We start from the raw sequence: 23,471 nt of genomic DNA on the forward strand, positions 1-23,471 counted from the left end.
AGGAGCCCCCTGAGTGGGAACGGTCAGAGGCCCCACTCGGGGGCTGGCCCTGCTTTCCTACCGCCTTGTGATGCTGGCCGCAGAACGAATGCTGGTCTGTGAGTGGCCTTCAGCGGGGGTTTGGCATGCCAGGGAGCCATATCTGCCTTCTCTCAATGGGTCAATTGTATAGCTGATGGTCCTTAATGACCCATCAAACAGGCTAGACAGAACTGACACCAACTTGTCTGGGGTGTTCCCCGGAAGCAGAGCACAAGTTTGAAATACGAGCAGCATACAGCCAATATTCATAACGTCAGCTACAAAAATGATACACATCTAGAGATAGCATCATTAGAATCAGCCAATCAGAACCTCTCCGTAGACCCCTTACACAACAACCTTTCTACAATATTGGCTGCAAATATAGAACAGTGGTCGCAACAGTGATCTGTACAGTTACAGATTATGTCAATAACGTCACAGGAGGTGACACGGCATCAGTGAGACTGATACTGGAATACTGCCTCCAGTTTTGGTGTCCTCATTTGAAAAGATGTTGTGAAATTGGAGCTGGGGCAGCAAAGAGCCACCAAATGTTCTGAGGGCTGGAGAAAATGCCTTTTAGTGAGCTACTGAATGAGCTCAACCTGTTTAGCTTATCAAAAGAAGATTGGCAGGTGACATCAATGAAGTGTTGAAGTGCCTTAATGGAGAGAAAATATTGGGTATTAAAGGGCTCTTTAATCCAGCAGAGAAAGGCATAACAAGAGCAAATGGCTGGAAGGTGAAAAGAGACAAATTCATATTACATCTAAGGCACAAATATTCAACAGCGAGCATGATTCACCACAGGAACAAGCTACCAAGGAAAGTGGTGGATTCGCCATCTCCTGATGTCATTTAATGAAGGCTAGATGCCTTTCTGGAAGCCGGCTTGTGTCATACAGGAGGCCGGTGATATGCAGGGGGTCAGATTAGATGCTCTAATCGTCTCTTCTGGCCATAAAGTCGACTAATTTCTGAATAACTGAGTGTAGCATTGGGAGCAGCGTCTGATGTTTTCCTGTCTAGCCGGCTTGCTTCCTAGAACGAACGCTCCTTGAGTGGGGTGATCCACAGGGAGTAGCTCAAACCTCCAAAGTGCCTGGGCAGGGGCAGGATATTAGCACAGCAAGGGAGGGGTGTGGCAGTGACATCACAAAGGCCTTTTGCAGGACCTCAGACTATTGGTCCAAGGTGGTGGGGAGGTGGTGACCTCACAGAGAGATGCTGACATCAGCCAGGCAGGACAGCCCTCCACCACCATGTGCAGTGAGTAGGGACACAGTGAAGCACACGCCGCACTTGCTGGCTCAGCCTTGTGCATGGTGGGGTGGCCACCTCTCTGTTGATGAGACCTGGTCCCACCGTCTCCATGGAGCTCCAGGCTGCCCTGCTGCCATCCCTGTCTGTGCTGTCTTCTCTAGCAGTTGACTGGAAGGTGAGCACTGGCCGCATGCCATGTAGCCGTGTTGTCTCGAAGGGTGAAAGCAGGAGGAATGGTACCTTCATAGCCCACCCAATATTCCATATCATAGTTAAGGAAAATATTTCTCAATGACCTCTCAGTAAAAGATCAGAAGCAGCCAGTGTCCGCATCAGTCTATGAGCATTGGTATTTTCTTGAAATTTGTCAGACCAACCTAACTAACACCTAACACACATTTGAAGTTCTTCTTTTCACGCTGTTGCTCATTCTCAGGTTCTGCTTTGTCTCCAGACAGATCCATTCTCTTTCAGGACAGCCTTGCTCTTTCTGTCTGTTTCACTCGCTGAGGTGTCGGAGTAAACACTCCCCTTCCTTCTATTCTCAGACAAACACTAGTATTAACTGTTTGCTACTGATGGGTCTAGAAAGCATTTGTCAAGTGGAAGATACCGTTTCTGGGGGATTGCTCCCAAGATCCAGTACTTTGGGTTCAAACGTCTCCCAGCTTCCTTGGTGAAAATAGCACCAAGGCTTTTTTGCAATGTACAAGAAGAAAGGAGTTTTTCACCCCAAATGGGACTTGAACCCACAATCTCTGGCTTAGGAAGCCAACGCCTTATCCATTAGGCCACTGGGGCCCTGAAAACCAGTGGAAAGAGGGATGGAAATTCCCTCTCAGGATTGCACATTCCTCACATTCAATCAGAAGTCAAATACACCAATTAATCGCCTTACAGAAACATCTGCATCCCCTGGCAGCGAGGCAACTGGGCAGGTCGCTGACAGAGCTGAGCACCACCTTTCTGCCAGCCATCGTTAGAGAAGAACCCCACCCTAGAGTCACCCCTCCCTCCTTCAGCACCTCCACGTCTGTGGCTCTGAGCGGCAGTAGGATGATTAGGGGGTGAATCCGGGGCTGGAAGGGGGGTAAGGTCGGCCTGTAAGAAGTAACCAGATGGGGCAGACCCAGGGGGAGGCTGTGGGCTGCTGGTTGGTTGTTGGGATCCGAGCTCTAGATCAAAGCTGCACAGCGACCTGACACCCAGGGTTATAAGGCCGAAATAGTGACCCCCTTACTGGCCTTGGTGACCCCCAAACCCTTGTTACTAAGGGCATTGAGGAGCCTCTGTCCCTTAATAACTTCTGGGAGCTCCCCAGCAGGCTGCGGGCATCAGCCGCCTCCTGCCTCACAGGTTAGACTCTTGGTGCTGTGCCAGCCGCCCCCTCGCTTGCAGACCCAGTGTAAGAAGAAGGAGGCCCGGTGCTGGCAGAAGAGGGTTTTTATTGATCGAGCTCTGTGTTATGGGCACAGGACGCTTCCACTCAGTAGCACAGCTGGGGGGGGAGCAAGGGGAGCAGCTAAGGGCATTGGGTTCCTCCGGTGGGGGTGTGGAGCAGCCGTTCGTTTTCCTGTTCGCACTCCTCTGCGGTGTGAAAATTGGGGCGGGGAGGCAGAAGCCCCACTTCCCTCCCGAAATGATACCCAGTGGGGGAAGCCAGGACAACAGGGTGGGGCGGCAAGTGGTGGCCAGACTCTCACCACCAGGGTCTAATCTAGCTCAGGGTCCAGCTCAACTTCCTCCCCGCACCACTGGCCCCCAGTCCCCTTCCACCACCAGGTCAGCCCGGGCACTAGGGCAGGAACAGGGTGAGGCAGCAAGTCAAGCTGAGCAAGGCAGGCAAAAGCGAGTTTTGTCTTCATGGGCCACTCACAATGACGTCCTTTTTGTGTGCAACTGCTGCAAAAACATCCTGAACAGAGAAGCAACAGGCCAAAACACTGCCACACAGCTGCCAAAGTAGCTCAGTTGGGAGAGCGTTGGACTGAAGATCTGAAGGCCCCTGTTTCAATCCCAGGCATTGGCAGGCCCTTTGATCCTTCTTTGTGCAGGGGGGGCTTGTTTTCTGGGAGGGTGGCAGCAGCACCTTTATCTGGGGCAGGTACCTGATTTTGGGCTCCCCAGCAGGACAACAGAGAGCATGGGCTTCTCCCCCTAGTTGGCCCACCTGACCTATAAGGATGGGAGATGGGAGCTGTCTTTCCCACATGACTTATTTGTCGACCCAAAATGGCGGGAACAGAGTGAGGCAGGACGGCCCTCGGAGATGGTGCCAGAGGGGGCAGGGACTTGGGAGGAAGCTCCTCTGCAAAGCTGAGTGACGACAGTACTGGGAAGGGCATCTGGCACCTGGAATGTGGCAGGGATTCAGAGGCCCAAGAGGAGGCACTTGATGTTAAGGTGTGAAAGGAAAGATCCATGGTAGGAACTGGCTCCCTTCCTCTGGACCACACAGTGTTTGCTGTTGGGGCGGATTTTAATTGTCTCAGCCGGCCTGAGAACCGCTGGTCCCGTTTTCTCAACTGTGAGAGGAAACGTTTTTACAATGAGCACTACCTGGCGCAGGTCTGTAGCGAGGTCAGCTTAGAGGACGTGTTTCTCCATAGCAGAACCAGTGGAGGGTGGGCGGTAGCCTCCTAGTCCTCTGACCCGAGCTCACAGCAGCTGCAGAGGGGATACACCTTTCTGCAGGGACAGACCAGGAGTCGCACTGACCGGATTTACGTGAAGGAGAGCACGTCGACATGGCTAATCTATGGGGCACCAGGTGAGTGGCAGAGGTTTCAGGTGCTGAGAGTTTGCCTGACCCCTCAGGGACACAGTGTGAGGGGGTGTCCCAGGGATCTCTGTGAAAGGAGCAGAACAGGATTTACTTGGGGTGGGGAGAGAATTGAGAGTGGCTCAGGGGGTTGGACAGAGGTATTGCCCGGGTGAGAGACTGGCTAAAACACAGGCCTCGCTGTGAGTAGGATTTGAACCTGCGCAGGGGAACCCTATTGGATTTCGACTCCAACGCCTTAACCACTCGGCCATCACAGCTGTGAGGACAAAATTGCCCCAATGCCAGAGAAACTGGTAAAGAATCACAATGCCCAGGTGTGAAGTCATCTGAACTACAGAATTCCCACCGCAAACCTGGCCCCCAAAGCACAGGGGGGATTGGGGGTTTGTTCTCTTTGCTTAGCCATGTGCAGTCGCACAGAGAGCGGGTTTAAAAGTCTCCCCTCCCACAGAGCGGGAAGGGGAAATGATTCTCAACTTGAAGCCTGAGGTGAATGAGGATGTCTGGACCAAGGGGCCAGGGACTGGCCTTTGCTAGAGAAACCACTGTCAAGTTTTAGCCAATTAGGACAAGTCAGCAAATAAGAACAACCTCAGGTCTCAGTAGCTGCTGCAGGTAGCAAAGTCCTACAGGGAGCAGTTTCTGGCACTACACCTGTGCAGCTCTGCTCCCCGGCTCTTCTCGGGCTCCTGCTCTCTCCTTAGCTCTGCCCCACTCTGGCCCAGGCAGTTCCAGCTCCCACGGAGGATGGGACCCCCTGGCCTGGTGACTCCCCCATTACACTGCCTGGCCTGTCAGTGCGGCTAACTTGGAGCTTTGGCCTCTCCCCATTGCCCCTGGGGACTGTCAGTCTCAGGGTCCTGATTCCCCATTGGCCCTTCCCCCGGGACTGGGAACTAGCCAACCAAACCCCGCCCCCTCCCACGCTAAGTTTTAGTAAAGGGCCAAGAGCCCCCTTACACAAGCCAGCCCCGTGAGGGTCACCAATGTGCAGAGAGGGCAGCATGAGCTGGTCCCATGGTGTAACGGGCAGCACTCAGGACTCTGAATCCTGCAATCTGAGCTCAAATCTCAGTGGAACCTTGTGTTGGCTTGTGGTAAAGCCCTGGAGCTCACAGTGCTCAACTTCCCTGTCTCCAGTTGTGCAAGAGTAAATCTTTCCCCTCCTGCTGGGTGACTCACACCTCCTAGAGCCAGGTCTCTGGCTGGGGTGGCCACAGTGGGTTGGGGCTCTAGAACTTGCTACCCTGATGGTTGGGATCCTTGCTGCTTCACCTGATGCCCACAAGTTTGGCCCTGGTGCTTCCTGCCACACTTTTCCTGGGGCCCACATGGTGCTTGAAGAAAGGAGGGTCAGGGCTGGTATTGATAGTCAGGGCTTGGCAGGAGGGAAGAAGATTCCCAGGCTGGAGCCCCACACACCTTCCCTCCTCCTCTGGGCACCTAGAGCAGAGGCGGCCCAGCTCTGTCTGCTGGATACCTGGGCAGAGTAGGTGAGTTCATGTAAATACAGTCTGGTCCCAAAGCCTCCCCCAACCCTGGCTCGTCACTAGCTGTCAGGGTAGAGCTCATCCACACCTTGCTTCCAAATCATCATTTGAAAGTCTGAGGTTGGCCAACATTGCCGAAGCCAAGGCACCGACATTGTCAGCAAACACAACAGCTGGGGGAGGAAACCCGGCTTTGTCCAGACTTTTCAAACCTATTTTACTTTCTCAGGTACAAGTATTTGTCATACGTTGGAGCTGCTTTTAAAGTGTTTGTTAACGTTGCAATTTCCATTTAGATTTGCAACCAATGACAACATTGGCAGCGCTGCATGTAACTACCTGACCACTGGGGGGTGTTGGGGAAATTCGGGGAAGGGGGTGCACAGCCCCCTGGCTGGGGGAGCATATAGGGAATGCCCGGTTTCACTGAATTGAGACTCCTACTGCAGCACCTCAGTAGGTCACATCAGAGAGGAGCTGCAGTGTCTAGGCAGTGGGATGCCTGTGCCTTTAAGAGCCCAGCCCTGGGAAGCCCATGCTGAGAGGTGCTGCCTGTGGGAGGGGAAATAGAAAAGCCCCTCGGCTCCCCACACCCTGTTTTTGCAAACACTGGAGTCTCAGCCCCCCGGGGTAACTGTTACCCCTCTGCCCTGCCTGTGCCGGGGTTTAACCCTCTGACAGCGCCTTCCCCTGGGCTTAACCCGGCTCCTTCCCCCCTCCCTGACTTTGCCCTTCAGCCCCTCTCCTAACTCTGCCTCCAGCTGCTTGACCCCCCGACCAGTCAATTTCCACCCCCTGCTCAGACCCTGGCCACCCCCTCCTCTGATTTACCCCCCTTTCCCCCTCTTTAATCCCTGTAAAAAGTAGGGGGGGCTGGGTCCCATTCTCAGGGCGGGGGTTGGGCATCTGGCCCCTGCCTGCCCAATGCTCAAAGCGCCCCCCATGATCTTGCGGATGTTTGCCGAGTGCTGCAGGGTCACCTGCAGGGAGAGAGAGACGCGGTTAGGAGGTGAGGCAGCCAAGGGTGCCTCACCCAACACTGAGATGCAGCCACCTCTGGGGTGGGTTGCACAAGTCAGCAAATGAATTTGGAACAGGAAATGCACTGAAAGGACTGAGGCAGCTGCAGGAGGTGGAGAAAACCAGAAAAAGCAGGAGCCCTGGATCCCAGCCCTGCCCCTCCCTCACTCTACCCACTAAACCTCCTCCCCTCTCCTCCCAGAGTTGGGGGGAGAACCCAGGAGTCCTGGTCCCCAGCCTTGCCCACCCCCATATTCCATCCACCAGCTGCCCCCCAATTGCAGGGCAGCGCAATGGGGCACACCAGGGCGCTGGACGGGCAACACCAGTGCCCCGGGGGAGAGATGATGCTAAGGGAGAAGCAGGCAGCAGACACCCCCACGACAGAGTAAGAAATGCTAGGGTGCGCCGTGCTGCAAGGAGTGAGGGGGGTTGGCAGAGAATGGGAGGATCTCCCCTCACAGCGGGTGCATCTGTCTCCCCTGCAATTCCTCCCCAGCCCTACTCCGTCCCAGGCTAATCCCGGCCCAGCTACCAGGGTTACATTTGGCCTGGATTCCCCAGCTGCTGGGGGAGGGGCGTGGGGCTGGGGAGCATGAGCCTCTACTCCCCCTTCCCCCGACACAGCTGCATGGGCACTGACCAAAGGAGCCTGCAGCACTGCTGCCTAGAGGAAACTGAGGCACCAGCCAGTGACAGACACATCATGGCTCTCCTCATCCTCATCCTCTTTTCCATATACAACCCAGGGGGGGGGGGACTCAGGGCAGTTGCATAGTTAACCTGTGGAACTCCTTGCCAGAGGATGTTGTGAAGGCCAAGACTATAACAGGGTTAAAAAAAAGAACTAGATAAATGAACAGAGGACAGGTCCATCAAGGGCTATTAGCCAGGGTGGGCAGGGATGGTGCCTGTAGCCTCTGTTTGCCAGAAGCTGGGAATGGGCGGCAGGGGATGGATCACTGGATGATTCCCTGCTCTGTTCATTCCCTCTGGGGCACCTGGCACTGGCCGCTGGCAGAAGACAGGAGGATACTGGGCTAGATGGATTTTGCATCTGACCCAGTCTGGCTGTTCTTATGTCTCCCTTGGCGCAGCAGCGACACCCAGTGGCCAATCAGGGTAACGCACAGAAGGTGTTTTCCTTGGAGCAGCAGTGACACCCAGTGGCCAGGTGGCGTAATGCACAGCGTGTAGCTGCCTTCTAGGAGCAGTGACACCCACGGACCAGTCAAGATAACACACAGAGCATGTTTCCCATGGAGCAGCAGTGACACCCAGTGACCAGCAGGTGGCATCAGACTCTTCTCGTTTGGTGGGTGACTGAGGTGGGCTAGACAAAAAAAATCGGGGGGGCTGTGCTCCCCATCATCTGGCCCCACCCTTCACGGGGGCCATGCCTCCCATGCCTCTGCTCCTTCTCAGTTAAAGGCCAGGCTCATCTCCTCTCCCCCTGGCCAGGGTTTAGAGCAATACAACCTTTATTAAAATAAAATAGTAAACAGGGTTTACTTTAAATAATCTAAATCTGTCCAAATTTTAGTATTAAATCCAAAGTTCTTAAAGATCCCATCAATAACCAAAGCCAAAATAAAAAATTGAAACCAAAAATAATGCTTAATTTAAAACCCAAACACTAAGAAAAACTTTGTTTGCAAAAATAAAAATTAACAAATACCATAAATTAATAATTTCAACATTTTATCCAAAAGGTGTGCTACAGCAGGATGATAAAATAACATAAAATAAATAAGCCTGACCACTAAAACCTTCTATAAAGGATTTGGATCCTTGAATACTGGCCAAATCTGTATAAAATATGCAGAACTATGTCAAAACTGGTGTTGTAGGTCAGCCATTCGAATCCAGCAAATGTCAATTAAAAGCTCCAGTCCAACTTAAAAAAACAAAACAACCCAATAAACCAAAATAGTCACAGCCTGAAACAAGCCTACACAGAAGCAAAATTAAACCTGTGCCAACATTGGAACAAACGATGTAAATTTCTAATTCTAACTTCTTGTTTCTCCCAGGAGGAAAGTGTTTTGCACCCCAGTAACCAGGCTGTCACTGCAGCTTTCCTTTCACTAAATAAGATTTTTACCAAATATAAATTGCCCTCAAATTTCTCTAAGAGAAATTGAAATTGTATCTTTGCACTAATATCCCAAGTGTGCAAGTCCATCCCCTCAGAGCAGTCCCACCCCCTGAGCCCAGGGGAGAATCCCAACTGGTTTGTGCATTTGTAACCCTGGGGCCTGAAGCTGATGAGAGAAAGGGAAGTGAGCCATCTTGGAGCTTTCCGATACCACCTGCTGGGAGCAGAGGGAATTGACTGAGCGACGTCCTGGCTAATTTTCACCTTGTTGTCCGCCAGCAGGCTCCACTGGAGAACTCGGGAGTGACTTGACCATGGCAGCACCCTCTTTACATATTAAAAGCCGGCATTTGGGGGCCATTGGGGTGAAATGTGAGTACTTTTGGGGTTGGGACCCACATGAGAAGGGAAGTGGAGAACCTGGAGAGAGTCCAGTGGCGGGCAATAAAAATGATTAGGGGGCTGGAGCACATGACTTACGAGGACCTACAGGCCATATCCTGTATGTTAAGCTAAGGCAAAGTGAGCATCTCTATAGTGTGACCTTTCACTCAGAAAGGAAAATTGACCTTTATCTTGTTACTTAAAGAGAGAAGTACCCACACCTGTCTAAGGCCTTTACCTAGACCAATCGACAATGGAGAATGGCATAAGGGGTTTTTCAGTGTTGTACCCACAGATTTAACAGGTACACCACAAGGGAACTTATGTGCATATGTACACGTCATCAACACGCACAAACATACTAGCCTATGAAGTAAGCATACCCTAACGTTTTGTGGGTAAGGAATGAAATTTGGGCATAGGAGGAAGGATTTCCGGCGCTTGTGCCCTATAAAAGAGGTAACCCACCTCACTAGAGCACGTCGCTCTATCATTCTGACTTACTTCCTCCATTCTCTCTCTACTATCAGTAGGCTGTACTTGTTCTTAAACTTTAAGTTTCAAAGTAACTCGGCTAAGCTCGGTTTCCCTAAGTTTTTATTCTTTGTTTATTAGGTTTTGATTTTAAGTTTAACTTATTCAAGTAAACCCAAAGTAACATTAGCTTTTTCTAAGCACTGCATCTTTCACTCAAGAATTGAGAAACCTGAACTGCAAGGCTGGGCCTGTGTTTCTTACCACCAGGTTATCAAGAAAGGGTGTGAGTATATTAACCAAACCTTTGTTGCATATAATGCCATATGTATCTTTTGAATAGCAGTAATGCAACTGTAACTTTATAACTCAATTAAATTAAATAAAATGTAAGCTAATAAATTAAATTTTCATCATATTTTCCAAATTAATATTATTAGTACACCCTAAATCAGGCTACATGGGACAGAGAGTTGGAGTGCAGGGGGATGAGAGCACTGGCTAGGGGGTGCAGGCTTTGGGGTGGGGTTGGAATGAGAGGTTCAGGGGGCAGTAGAGGGCTCAATGTTAGGGCAGAGAATTGGGCTGTGAGGGCTCTGGAACAAGGCCAGGAAAAAGAGACTTGAGGCATGCAGGGCCGTCCTTAGGATTTATGGTGCCCTAGGCGAGATTATGAAACTGGTGCCCCTGTGCCTGATCTGCTCTTAGCAACACAAATATAAGCATACAGTATTGGAAAACTTGCCACATTCACGTTATTAAACCAGTTTAACTTAATGAAGCAAACTGTAATGCTGATGCACTAGCACTAAAGAAGTGGCACCATAGAAAAAATTCTGATTTGACAGAATGATGCAAATAATATAATTTTTTTAATTTGTCAAAATTGTATTGGAAATTTATATGAAGAGGTATTGAAACAAAGATTTGTTTTTAATTAAAAGCAATCTTTCTGGCTTTTTTGGCTGCAAAATCAGTTTAATAAGCTGGGTTTCCAAACAGTGGGAAAATATAACCCTAGTTTTACTGCTAGGTAAAGCACAAAGTGACCAAAATGAAGTCAGCACAGAATCATCTCATCTAGATTAAGGTAGCACAGAAATGTTACAGAAGTCCTATTGTGCCTTATTTTTGTTTGGAAAGACATTGGCAATAGCAGCACATTCACATGATAAAATACATGATAAATCACTGTCTCTAAAGTTCCATCAAAAACTGACATTTTCACAGCTCTAGCATGATCTGCTGTACAGATTCTTCACAAGGAAGTGTCCGTGGCCTTTTTAACTCATATTAACTATGTATTTACTTTATGAAAGTTGGAGAAAACATTGAAAATGTAAAACATTGGCTGCCCAACTTCTGGGCTGGCAAAAGCTATACTGACTCACAGGAAAAAAAAAAAGCAGGAGAATCTTAGTACAACATATGGTCAGTCTATACCAGGGGTCGGCAACCTTTCAGAAGTGGTGTGCCAAGTTCACTGTAATTTAAGGTTTCTCGTGCCAGTAATACACTTTAACGTTTGTAGACGGTCTCTCTCTATGTCTATATTATATAAATAAACTATTGTTATTATCTGAGGTCCTGGCCACCGGTCCTGCTCAGGCCACTGCCAGCTGAGTAAATGAAACCCCAGACCGGCAGCGGGCTGAGTGGGACTGGTGGCTGGAACCCTAGACAAGGATCCCAGGCCCTGCTCAGCCTGCTGCTGGTCTGGGGTTCTGACCACCAACTCCTGCCAGCCAGGATCCCGGCCGCCAACCCCCCTCAGCCCGCTACCAACCTGGGGTTCTGCTCACCCAGGCTGGCAGGAGGCAGAGTGGGGCCGGCGGCTGGGCTCCTGACTGGCAAGGGGCCGGCAGCTGGAACCCCGGAGTAGCAGTAGGCTGAGTGCTGCCGGCACCCCAGACTGGCAGCAGACTGAGCCACTCAACCCCCCACCAGCCCTGCTCAGCCCGCTACCAGCCCACTCAGCCCGCTGCCAGCTGAGTGAATGGAACCCCAGGCTGACAGCAGGTTGAGTGGTTCAGCCGGCCTGCTCAGCCCGCTGCCAGCCTGGGGTTCCTTGGGGGTCCCCAGGCCAGCAGCAGGTGCTGAGTGGGGCCGGCGGCCGGTATCCCAGCTGGCAATAGGGCAGCAGCCGGAACCCCAGAGCAGTGATGGGCTGAGCCGCTCAGCCTGCCGCTGCGTGCCATCAAAAATCAGCTCACCTGCCACCTTTGGCACGTGTGCCGTAGGTTGCCGACCCCTGCTTTATACACTAGTAAGGAGATGAGCATATTACAGTTGTTGGAGGGCTCTTATCAGGAGTAACAGGCTATAGGAAAGTCAGTCAACATTTTTTGTTTCTCTGATGAAAACTGGCCCACTCCCTGCCCCAAACCAAACCTGTCACTAATAATTTCAAAACAACTTAATTTTCTGTTTTTGGCTAAGATATTGAAATTGGATTCAGGATTGTTAGCAAGAATTTTTGGCAAACAAAGTTGTTAAATGACAACCTAAATGACAACACAGTACTGCTTTCATGCTTGGCTCACCCCCAGCCTGCTGGTCCAACAGCTGCAGTAGACCCCAAAATCCACCTCTTGGGGTGCAGAGTGGCAACAGCAGCAGCAAACCCTCAGGTCCAATCACACGCCAATGGGCACCACCACCAGCCTTACGGACCATGGTGAAGTTAGCACAGCATCTGATCTCAGGGACAGGTCACCCATGGAGCCACAGCAGCTCATCCTGCCCTGTGCAGCTCCCCCCGGATGAGGTGGATTGCTGGCAGCTGCCAGCCCGGGGGAGACGCGCTCCCCAGCTAGGTTGACCAAATCCAGATGTCCTGATTTAATAGGGCCAGTCCCGATATTTGGGGCTTTGTCTTATATAGGCACCAATTACCCCCACCTAGAGTGACCAGACAGCAAGTGTGAAAAATCAGGACAGGGGGTGGGGGGTAAAAGGAGCCTATATAAGAAAAAGACCCGAAAATTGGGACTGGCCCTATAAAATAGGGATATCTGCTCACCCTACCTCAACCCCCTGTCCTGAGTTTTCACACATCTGGCTAACCCCAGCTCAGCCCCGTGTGACATTCCAATCCTGGCTCACTGCCCAGGAAGTGAATTACTTTCACTGTCATTCCTCAGCAGGCAGCCAGCCAGCCTCCTCCCGCCCACCTACCCCCCAGCACCTCACCCAACCCAGCCCTGACGGAGGGGAGGGAGGAGAGAGAGAGGGATGCTCCTGGGGAGGAGGGAGAAAGGAGGGGGTGCTCCATGGGGCAGGGCGGGAGAAGAATGGATGTTATGGGGGACAACAAAGGATACTGGTTCCAGAGCCGCAGAGCCTGCCTCACCTCACCTCAGCTGGGGGGAAAGAGTCACACTCACAGGTGAGCTCCTTCCCCAACTCCTCCCCCCTCCCCTTCCCAGAGACCCCAGCAGCCAATCCCCTCCCTCAGACTGTGCTGCATTCAGCTCTCTCTAGGACCCAGCAGCCCTGCTCTTACATGCTCCACTGCTTCCCATCTGTCTAGGCTCCCAGCAGAACAGTGCCCCCAGACCTAGTGGAACTCTAGGTGGCTGCCTATAGCTAAGGACGGCTCTGAAGACATGAGAGAGAGATCAGACTAGAGCCGAAAGTTGTGGGGGAGAGTTTGAAATGCAAGGAGAAGAAAAATCTTCCACCTGCTCCTTCTCATTAGAGCATCTAAAAACCAGGTGAAAAACATCTCTCCCACACTGCAACATCAACTCTGGTGGGTTTGAACTGAGAAAGGAACTTCTCTCCCCAGCAACTCTAGCTTATTTGGGTTGGGCCATGGACATCTGCCTCCACAGACCTGGTACACCTGGCCTGGGACAGGGGAGGGGCTCCTCTCCTCTCCATTGGGGACATGGCGGGATGAGAGATGTGACAGGGCTTTACGGGAAATCATTATTTGCATGATTCATGTGCCAGTCCTAGTCCTTGCTGACCAAACAAACAGTATCCTGCATGCTGATGCCAGTTTGGAGGGTCTGGGAGCACTCTCCTACCAGGAAGTGGAAGGTAAATGTAAATCTGTGGCCTTTGCCAGCTGAGGACTGTCTGATAGGGAAATTCGCTATCCCATCCACCAGCTGCAGTTCTTGGCCTTGAAATGGGCCATCACTGAGAAATTTTGAGACTACTTGTCTGGTGCTCAGTTTCAGGTATGGACAGAGAACAATCCACTGACTTATGTGTTAACAAGGGCTAAGCTGGATGCTACAGGGCAGAGACGGGTGGCTACTTTTGCTAGCCATAACTTCAGCATTCAATACCAATGAGCTGGTATAATAGGGAGTGTGATTTATCAGGACCACCAATTCTTGGCTGTGGGGAGGATGTAAGCAGGGTCAGAATGAACTCTACCCTGGTATCTGTTGGGGATGTGTTGGAAAGGCCTTTGGTTGCTGATGTGCATGGTCACACCCACCCCGCATTGCATGATGGGGGGTGCTTGTCCAAATGGTGATTTTGGCTGCTGTGGGATCCCCAAACACTTTCTTATTAGGGCAGGAAAAATAAAGTGTAGTAATCCTGGCTATATGAATCAAGGACAGTAGAACGGTACTTAGCAGTTCATGATTTCAGGACTCACCAGAACCTACATAAACATCGTTAGACAAGGGACATGGGTTCCAAAAAACAGCAATTTAAGAGAGATTGAAAATAGCTATTTGTGTTTAGTACCATGGGATTCTTTTGAACTCTCTAAATGCACATTTTATGGTTTTTGTCTCTCTTGAGTTTAAAAATAGAATAAAATTATTATCCCATTATAAATAATGTGTTATAACATACACCTAAAATCTTTGACAGAAAGGTAAAACTTTTAGTTATAGTGAAACAGGTGGTCTCTGATGGTACTTAAAAGTGGAAATTGGTAGGAATATAGTGCTGAATGAGAACCTGGAAGAAATGTTTTTATGGAAGAGTTAGCCAAGCAACAGCAAGGAACTGGACTGCTATGGAGCGAAAGTTCTGTGGGAAGGAACCGAATAGAGCACGGGGCTGTGGTACAGCGCTCGCATACACTTTTTTTGGCCTGTTTTGCTGGAAGAGTTAGCAGAGCGAGATTGTTAGTCACAGGTCAGTGGGTGGGTTTATGCAAATACTGGACTCTTGGACCAGAGCAGGGGGGACACACAGCTTCTGTGGCACATGCACCACCTCTGCAACTAACCTCTGCTACCTCACTCCCTAACAACACACCTTTCGCCTCTCAGGACCAAAATACACCGTGAAAGAGATCTAACGGCATAAACTTAGGGCAAGCAACTGCAACACTAACAACAATTTTAAGAGATTCAAAACTGCCTCTGTCTTTCCACACCAGGGACAGCAGAAAGGACATCAGCAGCACCAGCAAAAGACCAACAAACATCCATTTCTACCTTCTACCATGTGCTGCCGTTAGGAACCCATACCCCTTAATGGTGAGTGCTTTTCAGGCGAGGATGACGCTCTCAGGCCTCAAATGCCAGGTACAGTTACTCTGTCCTTGATCCAAAATTAACAGGAAAATACACTGGATTACTCCTGCCCCAATAACAAAGAGACTGGGGATCCCGCAGCAGCTGAAATGACCGTTTGGACAAGCACTCCCATCATGCAATCCGGGGTGGGTGTAACCATGCAAATGACATCAGCCCCAAAATGCCTTGATGACAGATCACCAACAGATGGCAGGGTAGACTTCATTACTGACCCTGCTTCAACTAGATCGTGGCAAAGATTCCAAAACACCGAACGTTAAAACTCACCAAACGCGGGTCAATCCATCCTCATCGTCGTATCCGCTCGTTATACTCCACACCAGAACGTAGCCCTCATATGGACAACATACCCTCCTAACTCAGTGTCTGTACATTAACCTTTTACCCCCAGTCAGAGCTATTGCAGATTATGTATTCCTTACGCCACCCGATCTTAAACCAAACTTCGCACCCCTTGGGTAAGCTGTACGTTGTTCCCTGAGCACCAGAAACTTCTATGCTGAAACTCTGTACCGTACACTTTTTTTTTCTTTGAACGTCATCTTAATAAAATGTTGACTTTTGTTCGAGATCCCGGCTCCTGTTCCTTTGCAAGGCGTGTGCGTTCGCTCCGCGTTTTAGTCTGCTAATACGGCGGGGGGGGGGGCGATTGAGCCAGAGGTGCTTGCCTGCTGCAGACACGGATCCAAGGCTGAACCTCGTCCCCCACAAGCTTGAAAGCTTAACTGAAAACTGTTTAAGAAGTGCTCCCATCTCCGGCACTCAGCTACCCAGCTCCCAATGGGGTCCAAACCCCAAATAGATCCTTTTTACCCTGTAGAAGCTGTAAAATCCTGTGACCAGGGCAGCTGCCTAGCAGCCTGCGCATCTGCCTGCCAGCGCGAGAGTGCGTAAGGCACTAATCCGGATAGTGGCGGCTAGGTGGCAGAGGGCAAGTATGAAGAACCAGCAGAGTGGCGCAGCGGGAGCGTGCTGGGCCCATAACCCAGAGGTCGATGGATCGAAACCATCCTCTGCTACGCGTGCGCTTGTTTCTTTTCCCTTTGGGCCTTCCAGCGAGCCGGTGACCAGCAGAGAGCCTAGGCCATGGGGCAAGAGGTGGCTGAGGCGAAGCGGCGCCCTGCCAGGCAGCTCCCCGGCACCTCTGGCTGCCTGGGCTGAAGGCAAGAGGCAGGCCTGGGCGTGGCGAGGGCCTCCTGTCCCGGAATGAGGCTGCAGTGCTTCCTGGTCCCCTTTTCCCACCCACTCCGGCAGGCGGCTGCTGCGGGAGAACACGAGGGAGGCTCTGGGGGCGCTACGCAGTGCTGTGTGTGTGGCTGTCAGGGGAAAGAGCCGAGGCTCCCGACTCGACCTGCCATTGACTCGCGTGGCTCTGCGCGCTGTCAGCCGGGGCGGGGCGGGCCAGGCCGCGGACGTGACTCAGGCTTGGGCCGCATGGCTGCGCTTTCCTGACGAGGCATGAGGCAGGCCAAGAGCTTTGCACAGCGTACAGGGAAGTGGGAGGGAGGCGTCTTTGAGCCGGCCTGTCTCCTCCGCTTCTCCCTTGCCGCTTGGGCGGAGGCGGGAAGGGAGCGAAATGTTCCCAGCTGAAAGTTTTTGTGCTCGGCTTTGAGGATTAAGCCTGAGCCTCCGGCACGGCTGCTGGCAGATGGGTTTCTGAATGGCATCCAGCCTGCTCTTTGGACCACCAGCTGAAAGCACTGAGGCCAAGAGGCAGCAAAATGGGACCTTTGAGGCTCCCCCACAGGCCTCGGGGAAGCAAGGAAGCAGCACAGGCTTAGTGTCGTCCCTGGGTGGGCTCAAACCACCATCCTGTCAGTTAACAGCCGAACGCGCTGACCCATTGTGCCACAGAGACATGGAGGGGCAAGGCTGTATTGAGCACAAAAGCCCGGAATCAGCTCAGGGTACGGAATAGCACATGCATGCAGTGGTTAGCCAAGCAACAGCAAGGAACTGGACTGCTATGGAAGGAAAGTTCTGTGGGAAGGAACCGAAAAGAGCACCGGGACTGTGGTACAGTGCTCGCATACACTTTCTTTGGCCTGTTTTGCTGGAAGAGTTAGCAGAGCGAGATTGTTAGTCACAGGTCAGTGGGTGGGTTTATGCAAATCCTGGACTCCTGGACGGGGACGGGGGGGGGCACACGACTTCTGTGGCACATGCACCACCTCTGCAACTAACGTTTGCTACCTCACTCCCTAACAACACACCTTTTACCTCTCAGGGCCAAAAACACCGTGAAAGAGATCTAATGGCATAAGCTTAGGGTGAGCAACTGCAGCACTAACAACAATTTGAAGAGATTCAAAACCGCCTCTGCCTCTGTCTTTCCACACCAGGGACAGCAGAAAGGACATCAGCAACAACTGCAAGAGACCAACAAACATCCATTTCTACCTCCCTCCATGCGCTGCCCTTAGGAACCCCTACCCCTTAATGGTGAGTACTTTTCAGGCGAGGGTGACGCTCTCAGGCCTCAAATGCCAGGTACAGTCTTTGATGCAAACTAAACAGGAAAATACACTTGATTACCCCTGCTTCCTCTCCCACAATGCTCTGCTCGCACACATGCTCACGTGCCTCTGGCCCTCCAGTCAGGCCCCTCCCGCTGCCTGCCTGCCTGGCCCGGTGCACTCCCCTGGCCAGCCCGGGCTCTTCGGCGCTGAGAGCCCGGCTGCCAGCCCCACCAGGGGCCCTTGCCGAAGTGCCGCCTGGTCCCTGCTGGGGCCTCTGCTGGGCCCGCTATCCGCGGCAGGCGGGCGGGCGGCTGCGTCAGGGGCTGCAGCCCAGCTCAGAAAAGGAGGGGGCCGGACAAAGCTGGAACCTGATTTCAAGAACACTTCAGTGATGCCCGAGAGTCCTAGCCAGGTCCAGTCCCAGGAATGATCAAACCTGAGATTTAAATCAGTTCAATTAAATGCTCTGCCGGTGCCCCTGACTCCCTGCCCGCAGCCCCTGCTATCCCAGCCCTGAGCTCCCAGTCAGCACTCTGCCTGTGCCTCTCACTCCCAGACCACAGCTCTGGCTTGTCGCTGGGGCGCTGGGCAATGCGGTGGAAGTGCGCTATACACAGCCAGTCCGGATTCTGTGGGAGTTTCCTTTCTCTGAGCAGGCTGTCTGCAGGGCAAGAAGCTTATGAAGCTTCAACCTTCCTAGGTCTGACCCTTGAGCATTCAGTATCCCTGTCCCACCAGCCGCATCCTGCTGTGCGACTGCACATGGCTAAGCAAAGAGAATGAACCCCAAATCCCCCCTGTGCTTTGGGAGCCAGGTTTGCTGTGGGAATTCTGTAGTTCAGATGACTTCACACCTGGGCATTGTGATTCTCTGGCATTAGGTCATTACTGTGCTGATGGCTGAGTGATTAAGGCATTGGAGTCGAAATCCAATAGGGTTCCCCTGCGCAGGTTGGAATCTTGCTCACAACAAGGCCTGTGTTTTAGGCAGTCTCTCACCGGGGCAATACCTCTGTACAACCCCCCAAGACACTCTCAATTCTCTTCCCACCCCAAGTAAATCCTGTTCTGCTCCTTTCATAGAGATGCCTGGGACACCACCTCACACTGTGTCCCTGAGAGGTCAGGCAAACTCTCAGCACCTGAACCGTCTGCTACTCACCTGGTGCCCTATAGATCAACCGTAGCCCTGGTTCTGCTCCTCTCTCTAGAGTGCGAAAGGAGCCAAGTCAGCGACTCCATGGGAGCCATTTCCCCACAGAGAGTGCATTGAGTGCCCCTGTGGTGCTGGGGGGCTGGTGCTGCTGCTGCCTGTGGGGCTGGCAGGGGGGCTGATGTCTGCATAGACTCAGCTGCCAGGCCGGAGGGGGCACTTGGGACCTTACCAGACTCGCTCAGTGAAGACGGGGGGTTGACAGAGCAATACAGACGCTCTCCAGAGCACGGAGCAGCAGCCGCCCATGCAGCCAGGCAATGAGCATTTCCCACAGCCTGGAGCCGAGGGGGAGGTGGCAGCTGCTGCTCCAGCTCCTCGGGGACAGGCCCTGTCAGCCAACAGCCACTTCTTACTCCCCACAGCTAAGGGCGTCGGGTTCCTCCGGTGGGGGTGTGGAGCAGCCGTTCGTTTTCCTGTTCACACTCCTTTGCGGGGTGAAAATCGGGGAAGGGAGGCAGGAGCCCCACTTCCCTCCCAAAACGACACCCAGTGGCGGAAGCCAGGACAGCAGGGTGGGGTGGCAAGTGGTGGCCAGACTCTTGCTGCCAGGGTCTAGTCTAGCTCTGGGTACAGCTCAACTTCCTCCCTGTGCCACTGGCCCCCAGTCCCCTTTCACTGCCAGGTCAACCTGGGCACTAGGGCAGGAACCGGGTGAGGCAGCAAGTCAAGTCAAGCTGAGCAAGGCAGGCAAAAGCGAGTCTTGTCGTCATGGGCCGCTCACAATGACGTCCTTTTTGTGTGCAACGGCTGCAAAAAACTCCCTGAAAGAGAAGCAACAGGCCAAAATACTGCTACACAGCTGCCAAAGTAGCTCAGTTGGGAGCGTATTGGGCTGAAGATCTAAAGGTTGTTCATTCAATCCCAGACTTTGGCAGGTCCTTTCATCCCTTTTTGTACAATGGTGGTTTGTCTTCTGGGAGCACAGGGGTGCCTGCACTCCAAGGTGAGTCTCTGAGCTTGGGCTCTGTAATAGGAAAAAAAAACCTGTGTGCTGCTGGCCTCACCTTTTCCAATGAGGGATGGGAGCTGTCTCTCCTACATTAGGTATTGGTGGACCCAATATGGCAGGAAGAGAGTGAGGCAGGGTGGCCCTCAGGAATGGTGCCAGAGGGGGTGCTGGGCAATGACAGGCAGGGATTGGGGATGAAAAGTCCTCTGTGCAACTGAGCAAGGGCAGTGCCCTGGAAGGGGCATCTGTGAAAATGGCCATTTGGAAGATGGAAGGGATTTGGGGGCCCAGGAGGAGGCACTTGATGTTCATTGCCTTGGAGCAGCTGGGCTTGGACATGGTGGGTGTTCAGGAAATGCACATTAACAAGTCTAGGGTAGCTTGATGGGCAGAGGGTGATTGGTGGAAGGGCCCATCTCTCTGGTCCTCCGGGCCAGTGAAGAATGATGGGGTTGGAGTCTTGTTCTTCATATTCATGGTGCGAGTACAGAAGGTGCTGGAGCTCCAACCAGGGAGGGCATTACTGGTGAGCTTTGTGCTCCGTAGCACTGGTTATGGCTATATTAATGTGTATGGTCCCCAGTTAAGGCGTGAAAGGAAAGTTCTATGAAGGAACTGGCTCCCTTCCTCTAGACTGTTTGGTGTTGAGCAGGATTTCAATTCCCTGACCCAGGGCAGAGGATATTGGAAGCTGAACATCCAGAGCTTGCAAGATAAAGGAGCAGAGGGGGAGGCCTGGTGGTGTTGGCAGAACGGAAAAGCATCAGAGGGTTCTATGGCAACCAGGGGGATTGGTGGGAGTTGGTGAGGGAGGAGTTGGCGGCTTTGCTGTGGCAGTCGGGCAAACACCACAACATTTAAGAAACCAATGGTGCCAAGTCCTGCAGCGTCGCCTGTGGGATTTCCACAAGAGTATCCAGGCAGGGGAGCCAGTCAGCGTGTGACTGTACGACCGGATCAAGCGACAGCTGCCCGAGTTCCAGGAGATGAGGCTGCAGCTGGCCGATATGAGCGGGAGCACCGAGTGAAGGGAGGGGTGGCCTCCCCTGACATGTTTGTGGCCTGCAGGGAATGGAGACAAAGCAGGGGGATGTGGGGTCTCAGGGCAGGACCCACAGATCTGGTAGAGCAGGACCACAGTCGCTGGAGGAGGAGAGAGAGTCCTGCGAGAGGAAGCCGCTGGTGGGAAGCAATAAGTGCAGAGTGCAAACCATCCAGCTGAGAGTCACAGGGGTCTAGAAAATAAAATAGCAGCAGGTCCCATGGTGTAATGGGCAGCACTCAGGACTCTGAATCCTGGAATCTGAGTTCAAATCTCAGTGTGACCTCCTGGAGGTATGTTAGTTTGCTGCAAAGCCCTGGAGCTCAATGTGCTTAGCTATCCCTCTCTCAGGGTGAACTAGAGTGAATTCTTTCCCTCATGCTGGGTGACTGAGGGCCACTGGAGATAGGTCTTTGGTCTGGCTGGTTCAATGGGCTGGCTGCTATAGGTTGGGGTCCTAGAACTTAACAGTCTGGCTAGAGAGTCCTGTGGTTTGACCATATGGTTGTTTCTCGCTGCTTCACCTGAAGTCCTCAACTTTGGTCCCTGCAGCTGTCACACTCTTCCTCTTGCCCACATGGCATTTAAAGGAAGGAGGGCCAGGGCCAGGCTTCATAGTCAGGGCTAGGCAGGAGGGAGGAAGAGTCCCAGGCTGGAGCCCAGCACCTCTCCTCCTCTGGGCACCTAGAGCAGAGGCGGCTGGTGCTGACAGCTCCAAGGGAAGGCTTAAAAGCCACAGATCAACCAAGGGCAGGGCAAGAGGAAGGCAGGACCATGCCTATGCGTGGCCAGCAGACAGCCACAAAGACACCCGGCCAGGCTGCTCCCTGCCATGCCGAACACCCACTGAAGGCCACTCACAGACCAGCATTCGTTCTGCGGCCAGCATCACAAGGCGGTAGGAAAGCAGGGCCAGCCCCCAAGTGGGGCCTCTGACCGTTCCCACTCAAGGGGCTCCTTTTGGCGGTGGGGCAGGAGACATTTCCCCCAAGAGGCTTTTTCCCAGCTGCTGAGAAGCACAGAAGTACCTGGTGTTTGCTCTTGTGGTGAAAGGGGTTAATACGTTTAGGCGGCCTGGCTAGCTCAGCTGGCAGCACCTCTGGCTCTTACTCTGAAGGTTGAAGTTACAATTCCCTGTTTGGGTGCTTGGGGCTCCTCTTCAACAATACAACACACAATGTGCCTAAGCCCCCACCCAGTAACCTGGGGAAACTAGCCCTGGCCACTGGGTGCCTCTAAGAGGTGATACTTTCCCCACTCACAACCACTGAGTGCAGGAAAGAAACTTTAATAAAAAGGAGGAAAATCACCTTGTATTAACTTGGGAAAACACCACAATCAGGATTCATAACACAACACTATGAGCAAAACACCCACCCACAGTGCGCTGGGTAGTGGCCTTTTGCCTCGGGCTCTTAAATCAAGACCCCAGAAGCTCTGTGGATATGCCCCTCCCTTCACTGCACCTCACCCACAGCTGCTGTCCTGGGTCAATGAAAACCCAGAGTTCACCTCTCACCTCCTGGGGGGAAAGCCCCTTTCTCCCTCCGCTGTCTGGCCACATTGCCGGTCACTTGCCGTTCCCCCCGTCACTGCTCTGCTGGCCACCCTCTCTGCTCTGGGACGTCTTGTGGTCCCACCAGGAGCGGAACAGGCTCCCTAAAAGCAGGGCCGCCCAGAGGATTCGGGGCTCTGGGGCAAAGCGGGGGAGCGGACATAAAAAAAGGCGCCACCTGCTGCGGCTCTTGTACTCACTGGGTGGCGTCTGAGTCTTCAGTAGCAGCGGGTCCTTCACTCGCTCTGCGTCTTTGGCAGCACTGAAGGACCCACCACAGAAGTGCATCTGAAGACCCGGAGCGCTACCAGGGAAGGGATTCTTGGCCAGAGTTTGTGGGGCCCCTGCGGGGCCCGGGGCCTTGGGCAAATTGCCCCACTTGCCCCCCCAGGGTGGCCCTGCCTAAAAGTAGCGGCCACCAGAGCCCAAACAGTAGCCCCACCCCTTCCACTCGAGGCCACGCCCCTACCCCACCCCTTCTCCCCAAGGCCCCACTCCTTTGGTGCTTCTTCCCCCAAGACCCCTCCTACAGCTCACTGGTCTCCGTCCCCTCCCCATCATTAGCCCTTACTGTCATTACAAAGTGGTAAGGCAGAGCCCTCCCATTTTAAAAGTCCTGGGGTGTTGTTCCCCTGTTCAGGCACCCTGGGTCCCTGCGCTTCACACAGCTCTCCTGATTTCAGCTGTTAGTGAGGTAGCCTCCCTGCTAGCGCAGACTGGGCAGTTTGTTGCATGAGAGACACTGTCCCAAAGCAGGACTAGTACTTAGAGCTGGTTATCAGTGATTTCAGATCTGTTGGTCTGTAGCAAGACTCTCCATTGAGTCTTAACCAGCTCTGTTATTACACAGGGAAGAACAAAAGGGTGAAATGGGGCCTGGAACCCTTAAGAAGAATCCACCCCACCAAGTACCAACACTTGTCGCTACCTGCTCTCAACCCCACTGAGAATGTTTTGGGTCACTCCTTGGCTTTATCAGCCTAGGGGTCTCAGAAAACACTGAGTGACAGTGGCACAGCTGGTTAGCATGCAGTACTGACAGGAGCTATGCTGAGATTGTGAGTTCAAACCTCACCTGTAGCACTGGTTATCATTAACAACATGGCATCACCCTCTCATTTGGCCCTGTGGAATGTAGAACTCCAGCCCAGGGAACCCTGAGAAGAAAAGGAGTCAATAATGCCCCCTTCCAT

General features: G+C 52.6%; 3 non-coding genes across 3 annotated transcripts; 1 reads left to right on the forward strand and 2 right to left on the reverse strand.

The window, feature by feature from the left end:
* Positions 1–2,015: 2,015 nt before the first annotated feature.
* TRNAR-CCU lies at positions 2,016–2,088 on the reverse strand. Its single transcript has one exon. It is a non-coding gene; the product is annotated as a tRNA-Arg (tRNA).
* Positions 2,089–4,247: 2,159 nt separating this feature from the next.
* On the reverse strand, positions 4,248–4,329 carry TRNAS-CGA. Its single transcript has one exon. It is a non-coding gene; the product is annotated as a tRNA-Ser (tRNA).
* Positions 4,330–16,004: 11,675 nt separating this feature from the next.
* On the forward strand, positions 16,005–16,076 carry TRNAM-CAU. Its single transcript has one exon. It is a non-coding gene; the product is annotated as a tRNA-Met (tRNA).
* The last annotated feature ends 7,395 nt before the right edge of the window (positions 16,077–23,471 follow it).

Source organism: Mauremys reevesii, linkage group 12 (assembly GCF_016161935.1).
Source record: "Mauremys reevesii isolate NIE-2019 linkage group 12, ASM1616193v1, whole genome shotgun sequence".
Lineage (NCBI taxonomy): Eukaryota > Metazoa > Chordata > Testudines > Geoemydidae > Mauremys > Mauremys reevesii.